The sequence below is a fragment of the Triticum dicoccoides genome, chromosome 2B (assembly GCF_002162155.2).
Source record: "Triticum dicoccoides isolate Atlit2015 ecotype Zavitan chromosome 2B, WEW_v2.0, whole genome shotgun sequence".
In the NCBI taxonomy this organism is placed as follows: domain Eukaryota; kingdom Viridiplantae; phylum Streptophyta; class Magnoliopsida; order Poales; family Poaceae; genus Triticum; species Triticum dicoccoides.
The window spans coordinates 70,232,303-70,238,276 of record NC_041383.1 but is presented as its reverse complement, the minus strand read 5'-3'; positions in this window follow the sequence as shown (position 1 = coordinate 70,238,276).

Genomic DNA, 5,974 nt, shown 5'->3' with positions numbered 1-5,974 from the left:
TTCTTGAGGAACTAGTGGTACCCGGTAGCTGCTGCTGCAGGTGCGGTCGGCGAGGCTCCCTTGAGGCTCCTGGAAGGGCTCTGCTTCTGGCGTCTCTTCCCCCCAGCCTGGCCCGACGAATGAGCCAGGGTCGTCTTCCGGCGCATGTTCCTGATCCACCATGCGGGGCACGTAAGCCTCCGAAGCCGCCGCCTCGAAGACTTCACCGTAGTGCCCCACAGTCCATGTTGCCTGGCCTAGCACGCCGTCTTGAGGATGTTAGAGCGGCAGCGGCCCGCCCGGGTCGTAGGCAACGTGCGTGCCCTGATGCACCAGAGGTGGTGCTGGCGTGATCTGGAGCCCAGCGCCGATGGTTGAGCTGGTGTCAATGAAGCCTTCTGGCGCACTTGGGGGCATGCTGGCGCAGAGAGGCCCGTCGTGCGATCCGGCCGGGGCCCAGGGTGCAAGATGGAAGCAGAAGGGTGGCACCCCCGAGGTCGCGGCATCCAGGAGCTCGGCAACGCGCTCTAACAACGTATCCCGACCGCTTTCCATCAACCTGCATCGTAGCAGCTCCCCAGCCACTATGAGCGTGGCCCTCATGTTTGCTTGTTCCCGTCGGGTGTGCAGCGCCATGGCCGCGGCGTGGCTTGAGGCCCTCACAGCTGCCCGCACATGCCACGGAGTAAGGGCGGGCAATGTATGACCACGCCGCCCGCGCCCTACAGCGTTCTGCGGTGTACGGGCCGCCTGGGGCGTGGGGTTGAGGTCTTCTTGGGCAGGTGGCGTGGACCGAGATGGCCCGGCCGCCCTACGGCCGACACTGGTCATCGGATCGCCAGACATTGGACTTGCGAGTGGCGACGGCTTGACTGGTGGAAGGAAAGATATGGCTCACCCCAACCTGGCGTGCCAAATATCGGATTTCAGGTTCTGACAAAACCCTTGAGGTTAGAACACTGGGTTGCGCACGAAGATTTCCCCCTATCGAACCTCGCCTCTCAGCCTCGCCGTGATCTCTAAGCTTAGCTCGATCAACTTACAACACAAGAGACACAAGATTTATACTGGTTTAGGCCACCATTGTGGTGTAATACCCTACCCCAATGTGGTGGTGGTGGTGGATTGCCTCTTGGGCTAATGATGAACAATACAAGGGGAAGAACAGCCTCCTGAGGCGAGGTGTTCTTGTGCTTGGTGGGTGGTTCAGCTCAAGGTGAGATTTTCCCTCACTTCCTATGGTGGTGGCTAGTCCTATTTATAGAGGCCCTGGTCCTCTCCCCAAATGTTGAGCGGGAAGGGAACGAACAATGGCCAATTTGAAAGGGGAAAACTAGTACAAGTTATCTTGACTAAAGGTGGTCTTCGCCTGTCAAAGGCGCTGGTGGTGACACCGTCTTGGGCTCCACGATGACCTCCGCCCTGTCGTCCTGCTGTTCTTGCTCTGGTTGCACTGATATGGAAACCTTTGCCTGATGCCTTGGTACTCCGCACATGCGCTTGCCCGCTTAGCACCAAAGGGGAGACACTATGCACACTGGCGCCCATGTGGCGCCTGCCTGGCCTTGGTCGTCATGGCTTGCGTCATGGGAACCTCACGAGATACCCCTTGCCTTGATCTCTCTAACCCCTCGCGAGCCTGCCTGATGAGGCCGCTCCTGAGGAGGCCTTGTGTTGTCCGTCCCGCGAGGCTTGGCCCCTCGCGAGGGTCTTGAGCATTAGTTGATGAAGACGGGCCGCACCGGCCGCTAGTGGAGCCACACCGTGGGCCGTAGGCAGGCAAGTGTGGGGACCCCCGATCCCAGAACGCCGACAGCTGTATATCGCACACACCTCCATCTGGTTGCCCGTTTCTTTTGTTCCTCCTCATCACAAACAGTTAATTGAACTGAACCGTATGCCCTGCATCGTACACGCAACTAAAATATGAACCGTGTTTGATGCATCCTCCATCGCAAATGTTTTGCACCTTTTTTGATGGTTTTTTACACCACCATTTGCGATTATTGCATCGCACACAGTGTCGTCTAAGGGTCTTTGATTGTAGTGTCGCGTTAGCAGCACCCCGAAGTAGTGTACTTGTAGTCCACTATTCATGCGCAACTTGGCCTGCACATTACTTGTTCTAGTTGCAAGTCCACCCTTACACGCAAATAGGGTCTGACCACTTTTTGTCCCAGTTGTGTGTCCACCTCCAACATGTAACTGATCCTGGTCCCATTTTTTCCTTAGTTGCAAGTCCATCCCAAACATGCAACTAGGCCTGCCTCTTTTCTTGTCCTACTTTTGAGAGTGCACCGTTCTTATGCAACTTGGCATGTCCCATTTTATTGTCCGAGTTGTAAATCCACCCTCGGCACGCAACTAGGGGCCCAGCCATTTTTTCCCTAATGCAAGTCCACCCCCAACATTCTAGTCCACCCTACAAGCCTAGTTTATCTCGTAACTGGGCATGTGTTTTGTCTTTCATCCGAATTGGAAGTCGACCTTTAACTTCCAATTGGGCTCATAGCTTCATAGTTATCCCAGTTGCAAGTCAATCTTTCATTTGCAACTAGGCTCATAGTTCTCCCAGTTGCAAGGCCAACATCGACTTGCAACTAGGCATGTTTTGTTTTTCATTTGCAAGTCCACTCGGGACACGCAACTAGGACAGTAGTTTTTTTCATTCCAGTTGCAAGTCGACCCTTGACTTATAACTAGGCCCATTGTTTCTTAGTTGCCTTAATCTCAAGTTCATCCTTAACTCTCAAATGGGATCATAGTTTTGTTGTTGTCCTAGTTGCAAGTCCACCCTTGACTAGCAGGGGGCCCATATTTTGTTGTTGCCCTAATTGCAAGTCCACCCTCGACTTGCAACTCTTCACGTGGTTTGTTTTTCATCTTAGTTGTAGGTCCACCCTCGATTCACAACTGAGATCATAGTTTTTGTTGTCCTAGTTGCTATTTCACCCTCGACTCGCAAGTAGGCCCGTAGTTTGTTTTATCCGAGTTGCAAGCCCACCCTTGACTCGCAATTGGGCCCATGTTTGGTGTTTCATCCCAGTTGCAAGTCCATCTTTGACTCTCAACTAGGACTGTAGGTTGTTTTATCCCAGATGCAAGTCGACCCTTGACTCGCAACTGGGCTCGTAATTTGTAGTTGTCCTAGTTTTAAGTATAGCCTCGAGTTGTAACTCAGCTCGTATTTCTCCCAATTGCAAGCGCAACCTCGACTCGCAACCATGCATGTGCATTTGTTTTTCATCCAAGTTGCAAGTCCACCTTTGACTCGCAACTAGGCCCATAGTCTGTTTCATCCCACGCTCAATTCGCAACTACAAGTGTTGTCCCCCAACTACATTTGCACGCCTTCAATGCTACTTCAACTAGGCGCAGCTGGGTCGGGTTGCGGAATTGGCGTTTAGGGGGGGAGTAATTGCATGTCCAACATTCTTTCCCGCCAAAAGCAAGAACAATCGTGCACGAACTTCTAGGAAATATCATTATTTTTTAAATGCATGAAGTTTCTTTTAAAAATTGTCACAACCATTTCTTTTAATGTTAAGAAACTTTTTTCATTGTATATTACATTTTTTAAACATCACAAACATTATTTTGAAATTCATGAGCATTTTTCAAATGTCAACATTTTCTAAATGGTGTGAACAAATATTTTTAATTGAAATTTTACATTTAAAATAAAAATAAACTCAATTTATTCGTATTTTTCAAAAAATGATTGGAATTTTCAAAAGTGTCCGGGAATTTTCATAAATTGTCCAAGAAAACTTTCGAAATACCAAATTTTGTTCTTATTTGTCAACAAATGTTCAGAACTAAAAAGTGAAATTCACATTTGAAAAAGGTTGTTTCAAATTTTAAATTGTTCACAATTCGTAACAAAAGGTTTCAAAATATTGCAAGATTGTCTTCTAATCTCAACGGTTTACTATGTTCTTATATACTCCACTCTTGGTGGAAATCACTAGCAACTATTTATTGGAATGTTAGGAGCTCAAGGTGACTATTACGTTGTCCCAAGTTTGATTCCTATTACAACGACTTTGATAATTGATTTTTTTGTTTCGTCGCTCCAGTCGGCCGGTCCAAAGGAAAATAGATTAAAAGGAAAATACACAAAAAAAATAAAATAATCTACTGATGTTATAACTTAGTTTTTTTGTCGCTCCAATATGCCGCCTCAAAGGAAAAGAAACAAAAAAGAAAACAACATGTTAAAAACAAACAAAAAAGGATAACCCTGGAGGCCCAACAACAATTACAATGCCCAACAACAATGACAAGGACATATAGTACAAAAAACAATGACAAGGACTGTGTCAAAAAATATGGAGTGGGGCTAGGTGTGGATACGTGGTTTTGGGATGGACAAACAACACGAGACAACGTTGACAACGACAACGACACATTGGGAAGGAAGCGAGCATAGTTGACAATGTGGGGGCCACAAATAGAGAGGGGATATCATGTTAGATGTGAAATATTATCTCACATCTAGATGTGACATAGACAGACCCATATAATTGTTTTTGAATGGTTACAAAAATAAGAATGAAAAAAAGTGAAAATCATTAAGACTGGCGCTTGAAGGACTAAGAAGACAAAGTGTTTCCTCCGCCCCAAGAAAAGTCTCCTTCCTCGTCCCGTCGGCACCGCCGCTGATCCGCCCCGCCTCCGATGGCCTTTGGGCTGTGGAGGTGCGGAGGATCTCGGCCCCCGCCGGCGGGAGGGACCCCGCTCTCGTTTTTGCTAGGTTGAAGATCTTGGTTGGGGCTGTGTGGCAGTGGTGCTGTCACTTAGTAGCAATAATGTCTCCCACATCCTATTCGCGCCCTGATGGTGCGAATAGCATTGTCGGAGGATGTGTGGAGGTGTGTCTCCGTTGAATTTTGTGGGATTCGATCAGTGCTAGTCTTCGGCGGATCTATTTAGATCCAATTTTTTGTTCGTCTTCGTTTGTGTGGTTCCAAGTTTGATCTTTCCGATCTACAACTCTCTTCATCCACTAGTAGAAAACAGGGCATTGTTTTTTTGCTAGATCAGAGCAACAGTCCCGGTTCGAGCAGCCAGGACGCCGGCCGGGCCTCGGCATGCACCAGTCCCATTTCGGCTGGCCTTTAGTCCCGGTTCCATCCACCAACCGGGACTAAAGGGCCTCGCTCCTAGCGCAACCCTTTTAGTCCCTATTGGTGGCTCGAACAGGGACTAATGGTCAGTCTTCAGTCCCGGTTTTGGCCACCAGCTGGCTCACTCCTCTGTTTTTTGGCCGGCCAGCATGTGGGATGTGTGTGTTGCTCTACTCTCACCTCCTATGCACATGAGGTGCTCCATGAAATGTGTAACGCCCTGGATCCGACGCGCCAGGTGTCTGCCAGTTATTCGCCGTCGTTGCCATGTCATTTGCTTGCGTGTTGCATTTTGCCATGTCATCATGTGCATTTCATTTTGCATACGTGTTCGTCCGTTTTGCGATCCGACGCTCCTATGTCCTCCGGCGTTACCCTTTCGTCTCTCGTTGTGAGTGGGTGTTAAACATTCTCGGACTGGACCGAGTCTTGCCAAGCGTCCTTGGTATAGCACTGGTAGACCGCCTGTCAAGTTTCGTGTCATTTGGAGGTCGTTTGATACTCCAACGGTTAACCGGGTAACTGTAAAAGCACCTTCTCTTTGTAGCCCAACACCCCTTCCAAAGTGGCACAAAACCCATCTAACTCCCCTCCATGATCTCGGTCGTTTGATCATGATCGTGTGGGCGAAAACCGCTCCTCATTTGGACTCTCCTAGCTCCCTCTACCTATATATTTGTGCCTCCCCCCGAATTTCGCGGACGAAACCCTAGCAGTCTTCCTTCTCCAGCCGCCGGACATGTCCATCCGCGCCGGACATGTCCACCGGCCACATCCTTTCGTCCAACGGTGTCGTGCCACGTGGCCTCTCGGCCGCCAGCCACCACGCCCCGCCGCCCCGCGCGCCCTGCCGCCCTGCCTCCCGC